Below are 16,344 nucleotides of genomic sequence, written 5' to 3'. Positions count from 1 at the left end.
TTCCAAAAAGGCTAATACTCGAGAGGACCATTTTCTTCCCTCCGAAGCCACTCTCTGCAGCTGTACCTGTTTCACTTTCCAGGGGCAGGTCTCGGGGCCTTTGCCCCGAGTGGCCGCATCTCACTTCATAGGCAAAATGTGTAAGTCTGTAAAAAAACAACCTTAAGGTCAGAGTGCTGCTCCCCCAGCCCTGGGTGCCATGGTGTTTCCAGCTCTGTGACCCCTCACAGGCTTTTGGCTTTGCTTTGTGTGTCCCAGGTGACATTAAGACAAAAAACTCAATGTTAAAGTCATGCATGCTCCGCTCTGCTTCGGTATTCTACTCCTGGGTAGCATACAGACAAATTTAAATTAAAAGAACCCCCGAGCACAAGCTCTGCTGAGGGCTGTATTTCACCCAGGCTGAGCTACGTGGGGTGGTGTGGGGTAAGGGCGATGGGCTGTGGGTCCTCCCCCAGGAGAGACACGCGATGCCCTGTCACTGTGACCATGGACCAACACCAATGCTGGCCCAAGAGCCCCAGCCACCCTCTGCCAGCCATCCTGGCCATCTCACACCCTGCTTGGACTTGGGCACCACCACAGACTGGAAACATCTGCACTAGGCTTCAATTTGGATCCAGCTGGGGTTTTTTTTTCAGTTTCATTTTGTTTCGTCTTTCCTCATTTTGGGTGGGGACAGAAAACTCAGCCTTCCGAAGAACAGGAATTCAGCTGTGAGTCAGACTGAAAACAGTCCAAGTATGTTTTAGTGGCGGTAAGCAATCTAAAAATAAATGTTCCTTGTGATGAGCAATGCCGGGTACGGCGAGGGGTCCCATCCCAGCACCCTTGGCTCTCCCCAGCGCAGGCGTGCTCCAAGACCCGCCGTCTGCTTTCCCAGTCAAACACACAGGCCAAGACACTGCACGACTTTTAATCGCTCGTCTTAGGCGCTTGACGTGTCAGTCTGAAAGAGGGAGAGTCACTTTCCAGGAGACACCTGGCTTTAGGGGAAGGAGCTGAGGGAGCAGGACCCACTTTCTGAGGGAAATCATAGCTGGCTCCAAACCCACCCGTCAGATCAGTGGGCTGAAAAATTCATGAGTGTCATTTTTTATTCACTGACCAAGCAGACCTCAGCTCCTCTGCAGCTCAGGATGCGTAAAATGTCCTATGATGTTTTTCATTACATTGCAGGGGAATTTCCAGGATTTCCCTCTGTGCCCATCGCCTCTTGTCCCGTCACTGCCCAGCCAGTTCTGCTCTCCAGCACAGCTGCATCGAGGACAGGAACCTGCTCCTGTCCCCACCAGCTCTCTGGCAGAGCTCTACGCCAAAGCAGCTTCTGCTCCGCATTATTTTAATAATTATTTATAAGACTATATTTCCAGAAGAACAGGATTGCCCACAGGCTATGGCAGTAGCTGTGGATTCAGTGCTGTGCCACGTGAAGGCAGGCTGCCTGCAGAGTCAGAAAAAGTCCTGGAAACTCGAAATGATCTCTCCCTCCTCGGCTGCAGTCTGACTGTGCAACACGTGTGCCCGGCTGCCACCGCTGCACCCCGGCAGAACCCGAAGAGCCACACTGGTGTATTCCTGACAGTGTAGCTGATACAGCTGAACAAATTCTAAACTACTGATGTTCACAGCGATAACGATATTAACTCAGCTGACGTTTGCTCGTTTTCAATTTGGCTTCCACTTTCTGAAAATACTTCAGCTAAATAATCTTCCCAAAGCCCAGGAAGAACTTAGTTCTTTGAGAGTCTGTACGCCAGCCAGAGGCACTCCTTTGCTTGTTTAAATGTTATCACCTCAACAGTACCCCCAAGGCCCATGGACAGCATCTGAAGTGTGCAGTGAAACACATACTTAAATGCTTACACGTTTGTTCAAAGCAGCTTTATAGCAAGTGAGCAGCAGCACAGGACTCTGACCTAAATGCACAAACACCCTGAGGACAGGACATTGCAGGTGACTGATCTCATGGCCAAGGTGGCTGTTAGACTCATCTTAATTCTTTGAACTTTTCTGGGTTTGGATTCTGATCTACGTAAGTGAAACCAAACATTTAACTGCTGCTTTTGACTCATGTTGTCCATTCCTGCACTCTTACTTCACTGCCTGACGTAGCCTCGTAAGAATTGCAGGATGGAAAATCTCGTGAATAACCTTCCAGTTGAAATAATTAAGTAATTGATAAATAAAAGCAATTCAGCAGTTTGCATGCTGACTTTGGAAATAAATTCTGCACTTTCAGCTACTGTAAGGCTTGGTCTTATGAGTTCTTTTTCCTTCCTAGAGACCTGCTTTGTTTTGGTGAGTGCTGTTGAGAAGCCAGCCACGTCTCACCTCCTCTTGGCTTAATTCCTTCTTTCTGATGGGAAAGACAAAGATCGTGCCTCACATAGCCCAGCTTTCCAAACAGCTGGGGGCCATAGGCTGTAGGTGCTGTTCTTCAATCAGCCAGGGCAAGGGGCTGGAGACCATTCCACCACCTGGACAAGGGGCTGGGAGCAGCCAGCAGTGCTAACGAGGAGGGGATGAATCCCACCTGCCCTAGGAGCCATGGGCTCCCCATTGGATCGGCTGTGGTGGCTTGGTGGGAGTTAAATAGGAACCATGGTGCTGGCTGCCTGCTTACACAAGGACCCCCCAACCTGGTGTTGCCTGCAAGCTGTGGGCAGGAGCACCCAGGGTGCTGAGCCAAGGGCACAAGGAGAAAGAGCCAGCTGAAAAGGTAAGAATGAGAGTACATTTCTCAAATGTCTTTTTCAAAGTAAATGATCAGTTGCAGCAGAAAATGTTACTGCTGAATATGGCATTTTCTTTGTGAAAGCACCTTTTGATTATCTGCTGGAGACACAAAGCTCATACGAGCATTTTGTGTGTTATTGGGTTGCAGTGTGACCTATCAGATGGAAATATGAGTTACTATAGAGAAAAAATATGACCCAGTTTGGTTTATCTCACAGTGGAAATATATATTCAGTGTTCATGCAGCAACGTGAAGGGCAACTGGTCTCTGCTAAGATGCTCTCTGTGACACAAATAGGAAGATTTTGAAATGTGGCACGTATAAGCAAAAGCAGGGTTGGTGCACAGGACCTGTGGTCTTGTGCAGATGACTATTGCTGGGTGAGTCAAGACTTTGCTGCACCAGTTCTGCATGATAGCTCAGGCTGTTTCTTCAAAGGCATCTTCTACTTACTGTCATCCAGAGGCAAATGCGATGGAAACCATAAGGCTGTGTGTTTTCAAGTGCTACATCAAAGCATTAACCAACTTGAAATGAAATGGCCTTGCAGGGGACAAAGAGGAGTAGAGACTGATGGTCGCTGCAGTGACTCCACCTGGTGTCCTGCAGCCGAGCAGGGTTAACAGAGCTGCTCCCTGATGGGATGCTCTAATGCTAGGGTGGCAAAAGGAGGGGGGTCTAAGGAATAACTTTACTGATCAGACCAGCAGCAGCAGTTCCAATACTGTATTTTCTGTCACTATATCCAGCCACAAAAAGCTATTGATGGGCCTGGTGAGCATAACGTGACCAAGTAGGAAGGTATTGCTCCTGGTAGTGGCTTTGCAGCCTTTCAGAACTCTTGGTTGCTGTTAATGTCTCTGTTGGTGGAGGAACACGCTGCTGCAAGCATGTCTCTATAAGCTGGCTGTTTGGTGGTATTTACTTTTGGGATTTTCTCTTGATTCTATCTACATACGTTTGCCTTGTGTAAATCTTTGAGGCTGAGAGGGCCCTGGGCTCAGAAGTGAAGCTGGAGGAAGTGGTGTTGCAATGGCAGCAGTTCTTGTTTCTGCCAAGCAGGAGGGGCAGTTCCACCACCTACGGAAACGTCCAGGCTGCAAAGGGGAAAGGTGAAGGAGTTCTTGGCCTCTGCTTGCACTGCTCCCTGAAAAAAAAGCCTAACTTGATATAACCACAAGATAATCTAAATCTTGCTCATCTCCTGCATTATTATTTCGTATCAACAGAGCAGAAACCACTCTTTGAGGTTCTCTATGACACACTTAAATCGTTAACCTGCTGACTTGAATAATGCTGCCTAGTTGTGATGCTGAGAACTAAAAAAGCTAAAGCTAAAAATGACTATAACTTTTAGGAGCCAGGTTTGAGTTATAGGGGTTGACAATAAGAAAACCTACTGAGGTTCAGCGAAGCGATCAATTATGTGCCTATTACTTGGCTGCTTCTGGGATATGGAGGAGCTGAAGTGGCTGTGCAAGCACAGCTTTTGGGGATGTAAAAGGTGCAGTACTGAGTTATGTTGAAAGGGCACCTGAAGTACTTTTCCTTTGAAGATGATAACCCTTTATAATAGGGGTGAGGATGACTTAAACTTGTAAGTTTTTGTTCAGTACAGATTTCTCCATTCTTAATTTAGGAAGAAAAGAACGTTCAGGTTGAGTATTTGTTTAAGAGTTGGGACTTTTTTCCCTTGAGCAGAATAAGATGCTGAAATCTACTGTTCCTTTATGTAAAATTTTATTGTAGTATTTAATATAAGCTAAGATTGTGGAGATTTTCCAAGTTGCAAATGTCATAGCAAAGTTAACCCCACGCCTCTCCCTGGCTGTGCGTTTGCCCAGGTGGCTGAGTGGCCCCACAAAGGCAGCTGACAGCATCTGGGAAAATGCAGTGTGTGCTGTGGGCAGTGTTGGGCCTGTCCACACACCACCAGGCTCTGGAGCCACTGCTGTTACTGGGAGGAATGGAGCCGCTGTTACTGGGAGGAATGGAGCCGCTGGTACAGAGTGGCTCTAAGTGGAAACCACAGCTGAAGTAAATCCAGAAACTGGTGTAGTGTGAGCTGGCGGCAAAAGAACTTGTCTGGGGTTTGAAAATGTGAATTTGACAACAGAAAATTTTTATATAGAGATATATTCAGGATATTTCAGTGTCATGCCTTCGTCTCTTTACCAGGGTACTGGGAAAAACAGTGCTCAGGGGAGTGCTGGCAGAATAAAAGGGTTTTGAGCACAGTGCTAGTCTCAGGTGTAAAACTGAACCCAAATGTGTTTTGGCTGCAAATGGACCATAAATGCCAAAATCAGTAAACTAAGCATTGATCTATTAGTGTTTTGGCGCTCCCATGATTTATCATCTGACATCAAGAACATCCTTGGCTATTGACCTCTCTTCTCTTTTAGTGGTGTCATCTGTTTATTTTAAAACGTTGGCTTTTGCTTATTGCAGCATATCTCGGTGAGTACCTGAGAAGATGATGAAGTAAGATTCATTTTATTATATACATGTTGTGTAACTGCACAGGCTTAAGGAAAGCAGTGACTGCTGGAGCAGCAGTGCTGTTATTGACCTTGTTTGCAGTTCTCTTGGTGCCAGCCCCAGTTTCCCTGCTGCTTTCACGCCTCCTTGCCTGTAGCCTTTGTAGAATAGGCAATTCCTGTTCTATTTTAAAAATACAGACAAATAATCACATTATATAATATATAAAACAATATGCATTATAGTTATTTCAGTTGACTCCATGCCCTTGCAGTTGTTTTCACTCCAGATCATTTGTATCATTCCTCTTGTATTCCTCCCCTTCCACCTTTCTAGAGCCCAAATTCTACAGGGTGCCAAAATATCCATTGACATAATGTAGTAGGTTTAGTACCTTTAAATGGCAACATGGAGTGTAAGGTTAAAAAAAACCAAACTACTGTTTCAGAATACCTGAATGAGGATGCAAAAGAAGAGCTGTGATTGCTGAGAACTGGGAAACTCTCTAAAATAACTGCTTGATGATCATGATACTCAATATTCTGCATGAACTTCTATACTTTTACAGCTGAAAACATCAATTAAAGAGGCTACTCTTTTGATTATTACAGTGAATCACTCAGAAGTGTGCAGTAAAGTCTTCTGACACATGGAGCCATCCCAGTGGAAGATGTCTCTCTAGTGTATAGTGGGAGATAGAAAGTGAGCAAGAAAGAAACCCCCTGCTTTAACAAATGCCTTGACTGACACAAAAAAATGTATCCCTGTCCTCTCTGTCACTCCAGGAGGGACCTGGGTCCTGGGGTTGCTGAGCCCTGCCCTTAGGCTGCTCTGTGCTGTGTTGGGCGCAGGAGCTGGTGAAATGCTGTGTTTGGTGGGAAGTGAAGGCAGGAGCCACGGTGCTGGTGAACAGGGCTTTAACCAAAACCAACACCAAATTTTTTTTATGATAATAGAGCAGGTGAAATTTATGACGAGAACAGTGCAGGCCTGAATGAATGTATGAAATAAATTCTAGTTCTATGCTAAAAGCAATGGCCTCTTTGAGCTGCTTTGAGTTTTCCTTACACAGTTACTATGCTGCCAATCAACAACTCTGGTTTATGAGGCATCTCCTTTGGTTCCTTCTCTGATGGATTTTTTTTTTTTCCCTTTAACAATGGATATTAACATGTAATGGCCCTGTATCTAACTTATAAGATTGCTACTTAGTCATCTCATGTATGATTAATAGCGATTTGCTAAGATATATTCAGAGGGATTTAATAGGATTCTAAACTGCAAAGCACGGGGCTGCATGCTAAACATTGGCAAGCTAATAAAGGTTTTTTTGAGAATTTTAGACTTATTTTGATACAACGTTATGCATCTTTTTGCAGTGGAGAACACTGCCCTAATAAGCATAGTGATATTAAATTTAGTATGAAATTGGAAATGAGTACTTTGATATGGTATCTTCCTTCCTTCTGCTTTTCCAGCCACAGGTCCCTGGTACACACTTCACATCTTTATTCTAATTAATAAGCTTCTATAAGGTCTCACGTTCCTCATAATATATGTTTCTGGAGATGCAGCAAATGGGATGTACTGTGCAAAAATATGATTCCATAGAGCTGGTTTACAAGTGAAAACGCTCAGAAATATCCTGTGTAAAGGGAAGCATGAAGAGGAGGCCTGGCACAAGGCAGCAGCCGGGAGCCAGCCTGCCCAGCTCTGTGGTGGGGAAAGTGTGTGGGACCCTGTGCTGTGCTCCATCCTCTGCTCCGTGGGCAAAGAGCTCAAAAGGTGTGAATCCTTTAAATGTGCTTTTTCCATCCTTCTAGGGGTAGCTGATGCAAGCTTGCTTTAAAAACAAACACGTGGGCTTTCTCTCTTTTTCTTTAAACTAACAACCAACCAACCCCCTGCCTCTTATTTCCTCTAATCAGCTAATGGAACGTTTCAAATTGACTCTACTTTAAATGATGAACCTTAGGCTGCTCGCATCTAATCTTTTTCTATTGAATAGCTCATGGCACTTCATGAGTTTACCATTCTTCTAACCAAATAAAGCTATCAGGATGCCTGATTGTTTTTTTTACTGGCAAATTTACTAGAGGAAATCCTCCTTCTGAAGGAGCACAATGGCTGGTGATTTCTCCAGGGTGAGTAGCGGCCAGTAAAAACAAGCATTATCCTGTTATAGTACTTTTCTGCAAAGGCCTGAATTAAGAAGCTTATGTATAAGGTTCAATTAACATAATTTTAAATCTAATAATATATATTTTTAAGTGGAGAGGAAGTGCTTTATTATCCTTTTTTTTTTCCATGGTGCGTGTAGAAATTCTGGTTTCTGTTGTGCATTTCAAACCTGGGATACTTGCAGGGAGTGATTTAGGTATGGACTACCCTAAGCAATGTTGTTTTGTCTGTTTTTGTGTATAGTTTTGTCACAGGAAAATAACCTTTTCCTGATATGAGTGCAACTTATTTTCAGTGCCTATTTGGTTTTCAGGTTGTTTTTTCTTATCTCCTTTTAATTATTTTTTTTGTGCCTTTTAGGGAGATCATTGTGAAATTACAGAGAACACAGCTAAGTGCTGCCCTGTGGCGAGTTTCAATGTATCCTCAAGAGCTTGGTTCTGCATATTTCACAACTTTCTTCTCCCTTGGGGCCAGTAACACCCTTCTGCTTGACCCCTCCACCCGGGGGCAGGTCTGGAATTAAAGCTTCCCGTTAAATCCTGGCCCAGGCAGGCTGGCATCACCCTGGGTCCACCCCACAGGCTGCAGAAGAGCTTTTCCCAGTGGCTACAGGAGCTGTGACACAGGATGTGCAGCAGCACGTGTGCCACGATCTTCATCCTGTGGCTCTGGAAGGTGGGACCCTGTGAAGCTCCACCTTGGCTTTCGACCAAAGGAAGCCTGGCAGAAGAGTCTGCCCTCGCACAGGGGGAGGAAGTGCTGCAGCATGGAGAGAGGAACTTTGTGTGGTCAGAAGTTGAAGGCGCATCACAGGATGTGGATAACCATGCACCTGATGCTGCTGGGTGTTTAAATCATGAAGGAGTTATGCTGTGGGTCAAAATAGGGATCTTCTCTTGGGGACACTTTGTTCATGTAGTAGTGGCTCTGACTGCTGAGTATGATTTGCATGTTACTCCCAAAGATATTTTACTGAAATTTGCATGAAGAAAACTTAAAGGTGTCTCCAGTTCCATGGGGCTTTCAGACATGATATATTGATTATATATGGGAGTGGGGGATAATTCCCTATGAAAATGGAGCTGAATGGTATGCAAACACCAGCTCTTCATCTCATAATGGCTGTGACATCAGTTTAGCATCAGTTTGCATATTAACAGTCTTGGTTTTGAAGGTGCCTTTTTTTGTAAGGTCTCATTTGAATGATTGTACAGGCGGCTGAGAGAGCAGGGACAGTTTTCCTCCTGGGGCAGGTCCTCCAGCAGCCACCGGTCACTCGGTGCCCTCCTGGGAACTGATGGGCTGGAGCCTCTCTGCAGAGGAATCTTGTGATTCCTGGCAGGAGCTGCCTGTTCCTGGCCCAGCTCTGCTGGGAGGGGAGGCACGAGGAGCACTGCTGCAGGGACTTCTCCTGGAAAACTTTAACACCTTCTGTGCAGGGAAAACAGAGCTGCTGGGAAAGACAGTGCCTTGAAAAAATATCAGTGGGCTGTGCTGAAGGCTGGTGCTGCTCCCGAGCTCTGCTCTGCTGATGATGAGTTTGGAAACCTGGCTGCCTCCGAGGCCGTGTCTGTGCAGGGATCCCCACAGCCTGAGCAAGGGCAGCAAATCTGCACCGAGAAACATTGTGAAAATACACCTGTTCACTGCCCTTCTGGGATTTAGTGAGTAGAGACACAGTTCTCGAGTCCCTAGTGGATGTAAAGCCACTTGAGTTCACGGGACCCTTTGGGTGCTGGGCAGCACTGCCCAGTGTGGGCACCCCTGGTCCCAGGGGGGTTTAGGATCCAGCATCTCTTTGGTGCCTCCCAGGTCAGACCTATGCATTGGTCCCTCTCCCCCCTATAGCTCCTTTATAGCAAAGGGTTTTGGCCAATACATACATTTGAGGAGAACAAATTGATAAGTCATTGTCCTGAAAATTGAAATAGTATAATAAAGGTAAATTATCTTCCCCTACACCTGACCTGACTATCTGGACAGATATTCCTTCCCCCCATGTTTATAGTTTTCTTAAAAAACGCAGCTGAACTAGTCACTGGGTTTTTTCTTAAGCAAAGAATTTGGAGTGTTTGAAGCTTGAAGTTTGTGACCCTCAAATGCCTGTCCCAGTCCTCATCCTTGCCTTTGCCTGGGACCAGCTGTACATCTTCAGCTTTCTCTTCATCTTGTGTGGGGAGCAAAAGTTGGGTGGACAGATGCTCTCTCCTTTGTTCTAATTTTTGTTATTTCCTAGAGTGATCTCAGTAGTATCAAAGAAGCCAGAATTAATTTTCCAGTTACCATTAGAGGTTAAGATGTCCTTTGTTTTCTCCTGACTGCAGTACCTTTGGGCATAGTGTTTAGTACAACTTGGCAAGGGAAGAAATAACATCAGAACTGACCTTGGTACCAAAATAAATAGGGAGGAATTAATGTTTAGTTATAATTATCCTGTTCTCATTAACAGTTCCTCTGCTTACTGTAAAATATGAGGAGTTTTGTGTGACTCTTGTTGTATTTATGAAAGTAGCTTTTCAAGACCCACTGCCTTTGCAAGGAAGAACAAGCCTGCATGATTCTTAAAACGGTCTTCAGACTGCTCTGTGTAACACTTGGTACTGCTTTACACAAGACAAAGATCAAAATAAACACATCTAAATGCTTCCTCTTAGCTACTTTATTCCTACTTTGAATTATATCAGAGAAATCCACTTTTTCATGAAAGCTGCTGCATATCATTGCAATGATTCAACCTGTTGTATAATGTACTGATTATAATTGAACATAATTTCCTCTAAATGGTATCTCTTAGCATGAAGTATTTCAATTTGATTCCTTATCCTGGACTTAAATCTTATTTTAAAGAAGGCTTCTGCTTTATGCCTTTAACAGGCAACCTGTAAATCTGTTTTAATGGAATTGCTGTCTGGATGTGCACTACTTATTTATTTTTGTGCCTTACTGTAATTTGATCTTTCATATTTTTTTCTTCTTCATATCCGTTTCTAAAACATAAGGTACAAGTAATGATGCCTGCATCATTTGGGGCTCTCCTGCAGAGTACTCTGGATGTGCTGTTGCTCTGCTCCAGGAGTATAGTCTGCCATGGACCAGGCAAACCAGCCTGGAACACTGAAAACTTGACTTTGGCTGAAAATGCCAAGTTCAGCAGCTCGACTTCAAGCGTGGGCAAGAGATGTGCTGTGCATGTCACTCATCCATATTCATTACTTTGCTTCCACTGTCTGAAGGCTATTAATTAAGCAGCAGTGCATTACAAATATTTTGGAATTAGGAGTGTGACACCTGGTGACCCATGAAAGGAGCATCTCTCCACAGCTGGCTTGTCCCTCCTGACATGCTGCTTGGCATAGGCTGTACCACAACATAATACAGTAGTGTGAAGGTTTGGAGAGTGTTTCTTCAGTAGGATTTTTCCATATTCTTATCAGAAGTTGAATGGAATGACGTATTTTTGTTTTACATGGTGAATGTTGAAAAAGCACTGTAAAAATCAGAAAAATATCAATTTAGCTAAATAATAGGAAATGTGTGCATTCTGTAAATCCCCTTTTTTTTTTTTTTTACTGTAATGGAACCACCTGCTGTTTATGTGAATCTCACATCAGATCAGTGGAGGAAGCCCAAGGCAGGGCAGGTCTTTGGTGTGGATGCAACGATGATGGTGGGACCTTGTGCCCCATGCCTGCTTTGCCTCTCTTGGGGACAACTCTGAGTTAACCTCAGACATGAAAATGAGATGCGATTAATAAGGAAATACACTTACTGTGTCTTCTCATTGCAGCTATTATGGCACTATAAACAACCCTGAGCCCCGAGAGAGGGGTTCCCCTGCCGAGATCCTTCATTTAACATGGAGAGATGGGTGACCCAGGAATGGCAGTGCCAGGCAGCAGCATTCAGATCCAGTGGTGTGGCATTTGGGTCCGTTTGCAAACAGTAAAGTTCTTTGCAGCAGGAGAGCTTCAATGCTCACTCTGGCAATGAGAGGTAAACTCAAGGCTGTGGTGGGTGAATCTTCAGTTTGTTATAACTCATATGTTTAAACCAGGACAGGTCAGTAATATTAGACATGAAATACTTGAGTTAGATGTCAAATAGCAAAATAAAGGATAAATGTATTGGGGTATGATAGAAAGGTAATTACATTTTAAATAGCTTAAATAAGATGTTAATGGAAATTTATCTTAAGTGCAGATTCAGTCACAGGAAATGTATCTTCAGGAATAAAAAAAAACCCTAGCAAAGTAGCTTTTACATTCATGCTACAAGTATTTTTGAGTTTGTTTTGTTTATAAAATAAATAGCAAAAACCAGATAATTGCATATTTATCTCACTGAGCAAAATGTGCTGTCCACTGGCTTTGCCAGATCTCCCGCAATTTATCCTGTAATAATTATTAATAGTTAGCTGGAAGCTAAATGTTTTAAAATGTTGCTGAGAAAATTACCAAATAGTAATTGATTAGCTGAACAACAGCAAGGCAGCCTGACTAGCATTTTTATCTCTGATATAATTTCCTTATCAGGAAATAAGTCAGTGCTTATTAAATCCCTCTACTTGTAGGAATAAAAAAACCTGCATGTGTCTTCCATTATCTAGTGTTCCCCTAAATTCCTATGACAAGGCTGCTTCCCCATAGCCAAGGTCAGTGTTTCCTGGGGGCTGAGAGAAGATGCTGCCAGTGCATGTCACCTCTGAGACAACCCTGGCTCGCTGGACTTGGCCAGGTGAGACCATCACTACCTCAGACCCTGCAATGGGCTTTGGCTCTTGCCAGTGACCAGATGTTGGTGGTCCAGTTCTGCTCCCTGGCTGCCTGAGCTGTGTGCCCAGGCTTTCTGTCCTGGGAGGATGCTCAGAAACCTCCATCTCACTGGTGTGGCTGTTCATCTTGGCCAGAAATCCCCTCCATCCGTTTGTTAGGGCCACCACTGTGCTTTGCTTCGTGGGGTGGTTGTACAAAGATTTGGTTAACGCCCGGGCCAGCAGTTAAATGTACATGGCGTGTCCTGGTGATACAGCGTGATGCTTCCCCTCTGGGATCTCCTGAATTGCCTTTGGTGTGCCCATAGTGACTTGCTCCCCAGCATATTGTCCCTGTTGTTCGAGTTCCTGCAGAAACACAGGAACTGGGAGATTAAATCTTTCTGACACTACGAGTGTTGAACACAAAACAAAGTTCAGCAGTTTCTTGTGCTTGGGAATGAAGGATTTGCTTTTCTGTAACCCTGCCGTGAATTTTGTTGTTTCCTACAGGATGGGATAAAATCCCAACGCAATATTTAAAACTACTGATGTATGAGCATGACACTATCATCCAAAGCCTATATTTTTGGGTATAACCCAAACCATTCTATGATTCTATATGACTGCAACTCCTTTTTCTGCACCGCTTCTGTCGGCTGTACATTGGTACTGTTACTCCCTTGGGAGTTGGGGATCCCAACACTTCTGAAATGGGAATTCAGAGTTGGAAAAAATAGCTCTGCTTTTAATATTATCTAAGAATGTGAGGTTGCTGTGAGAATGAGGAAGTCATTACATTACTACTTGCATATAAAGAATACAACTTTAAATACTGAGTTAGAAAATCCAGCTTATGTTTATGGAATAAGCTAATCATTAACCCAGGCTCTAGAGATACTGCCCTATGCCCTTTTGTGCCCAACGATTGCATCAACTGAACTTTACTGAGTGAGCACTGGTCTGTTTCTATGTCCACGGGATGGCAGGCTGGGAGAAGGCTGTGCTCTGAAGCTAGTGTCTGCAGGATACGGTCACAAACCCACCCACTTGACAAACAGGACAGCTTTCTATGAACAGTTGCATCATAGAAAAACAGATCGTGGAATTTTTGGGGTTGCACCAAAGTGAAGTGAATGGTGTGTTTGCTGTCTATCTGTTTGTCTGCTGGGATTTGTGTTTGTTGCCATGTTCTGGTTAATTGGTAGGTACCTCAGCCCATTTGTAGTTCTCGAGCAATGTGCAATTACAGAAAAAAAATCCTGAAATGGTTGTAGATTTTTTTTTTTATCTGGTCAAGCTCAGATCCTAGGTGAGAGGAAGACAGAAATAACATTTTTGTTGTTTCCCCCTTTTTTTATCTGATAACATTTAATTTGGGCATGAAAGGATGGGTCTGTGTATGTGTGGATGAGGGCTGTTGGCAGGGCAAGTTGTCATAACGAAGCAATGTGACCTCTTGGAGCTGTTGTGAACCCAACACCAACCCAAAAATACTTTAACTGTGTTGGTTAATTCCTCAGACTGGGAAAATATGTGCAATAAAAATTCTTGTTTGGAGAGTGTTTCATAGCAGATGATGTGTTTAAGAGTAGGTCTCAACTAGATCTGTGAGAATGAGCAGCATCCTCTAAAGAAATTGAGGACTATGGTTTACTGAAGAGATGGAGTTACTGAGGGGTAAGGCATTAGGGATCTGTCACCTAGAATACCCTGGAATCTGAATTTACAGGCAGCAGTGACTGAAATTTCCTACAGAAATCAGATTTCCCGCAGGGGCTTATGGCAACCCCCCAGTTTAACCCATCTCCCACGATGGATCCAGATCCCACGGTGGAATTATCCCTTCCCATATGCTGCTGCCTTCCTCACAGAACAACTTCTCCCCTTCACCTTGGGGGCCCTTACCATGTGTAGGCTGAATGATGGTTTTTGTCTCTAGGTGACTGTAAGTGCAGACGATGGAGTGGAGCATGCGCTGTTTGCGTTAATCTTGTTTGTAAGAACACCCTTTGCCGGGGGCTGGAGAAATGTGCTCCTGCGCCTGCCTGTGGAGACATCCTTCACAGTGCCCCAGAGGATGCTCTTCTGAGCTACGAAATGTGGTTGGGAAAAATACCCAGTGCTAAGGCAGGTGGCAGGACCTGCAACAACCCCACAATAAAAGTGTCTGCAGCCTCCTCCAGAGCACTTAGGATCTGCTGCTGTGACTTTCAGGATCAGAAAAATTACGTTTTTTTTCCTTTCTCTTTTTCTTACACTTTTAACTTGCTGTAGCGTATTTGCACAACAAGGACTGATGCCATCTACTACTGCTATGACAAAACATCAGCTTTAACACAGGTTGTTGTTGTTTGTTTTTTTAAAAACTTGAATTTGAAAGACCCCAAAGCCAGGCTGCTAATTTGTTACACTCAACATCCTTTTTTGGGGTAGGCTCTGGGAAGTGCTGCTGAGAACAACTGCTGTACCCTGGCAATAGGTTTCATTGGCACAGAGGGACCCTCTGACCTATAGAAATAGTCACTTCACTCTTCTGAAACTCAGTAAATTGTGTCCAGTGCGCACAGAGCTTTGACTCTTTTAGGGACTTAGTCACTATGGCAATGTTTTGTACTTTCTAATTACAAATAATTGGAGAGTAATTTACTGTCTGCAGTGACACAGTCAACAAATTCCCCTGCATCCTCCTGCAGCCTTCTGTTGCTTGCACAGAAAATGTTTTACAACAAGCAGATTTTTTTATTACCTTAAGAAAATTTAGTGTGAGATTCTGCAATTAAAGGCTTTACCATTATGACTGTATCTGCAGAAGCCAAACCAAAGCTCCACCAGCTGTGCTGCCCCTGCCATTGTCAAAAAGCACAAAACACTCTTCCTAAATATCAAGTTTTCTACTAGTTTTAATGAAAATTTGGGGATTGACAAGCCGTATATATAGTGATGACAACTTTATATCAATAATTTGTTTGGCTGCTAGAAGAAAAAATCACTCAATTTTTTTTTATTTAGGGCACTTCTTTCTTTTAGAATATTTAAGAACAAATTCATCTTAATGTATCCTCAACTGTCATTAATAAAAACCCAAAATTATTCTATTATGGAAATGATATTTTCAAAAACTGTCATCGTTGAAGTAATTTTCAAAATACAAAAATATACCAGGCCTGAAGACTGTTGTTAAATCTGGTGTTGCCTGTGGTCCTTTGCTGGTTCTTCAGCCTGAGGGAAAAGTGCCAGCACAGCTTGCTAAGGAGGTTCTGCCACTTGCAATGTGTGCAGAATGAGGGATGCTCCTGGTGGGCAGGACATCAGCATGGCTTCTGTGCTTGGGTTTTGCACAGCTCCAGTGGCTGCTTTAGCTAAAAGGTGAGTTGGGGACCCATCCGATTCTGTGGCACATCCACAGCCCCTCTAAAACACCACCCAGCCCCTCGAGGTGCCTGAGAGTGAGGGTGAGCTCCATCATGACTAAAATCCTGATGTGCAGGATCCATTGGGTGGACAGGATCGGGTAATGATGTGGCTGGAAGACCTTGATTTAGATTATTCCCTGTTACTAAATACTTCAAAAATTTGAAAATCGCAAGGACTGATGGGGGTGATGATGTGTAGCTTTGAGGCAATGTTTCTTGATTTTGCTACCCTTATGTTAATGAATAACAAGATTTCCCCCTGATTTTTGTCAGCTCTTCATCTTGGCCGTTTAGGGATGGGTGAATGTGCTATTGCGTTTCCCCTAAGTACCCAAAATAATTTTGGGTTTTCTGGACTGGATATAGAGCTGTCTCATTTGTATATAAAACATTTTTCTCATCTTAAAGTTTACAGTCTCAACATATCCTAATGTTCACTCATTTGGTGAGCCTTTCTTTTCTCTTACCGTGACATAATGAATAACAAGATTTCCCCCTGATTTTTGTCAGCTCTTCATCTTGGCCGTTTAGGGATGGGTGAATGTGCTATTGCGTTTCCCCTAAGTACCCAAAATAATTTTGGGTTTTCTGGACTGGATATAGAGCTGTCTCATTTGTATATAAAACATTTTTCTCATCTTAAAGTTTACAGTCTCAACATATCCTAATGTTCACTCATTTGGTGAGCCTTTCTTTTCTCTTACCATGACACTGAAAACTGATACATAAAAAAAAAAAAAGAGCCAACTGGCTAATGACTCAAATAGACAAAC

The sequence above is a fragment of the Calidris pugnax genome, unplaced genomic scaffold (genome assembly GCF_001431845.1).
Source record: "Calidris pugnax isolate Ruff unplaced genomic scaffold, ASM143184v1 scaffold111, whole genome shotgun sequence".
NCBI classification, from domain to species: Eukaryota; Metazoa; Chordata; class Aves; order Charadriiformes; family Scolopacidae; genus Calidris; species Calidris pugnax.
The sequence above is the reverse complement of the archived record's forward strand: the minus strand, read 5'-3'. Positions refer to the sequence as shown.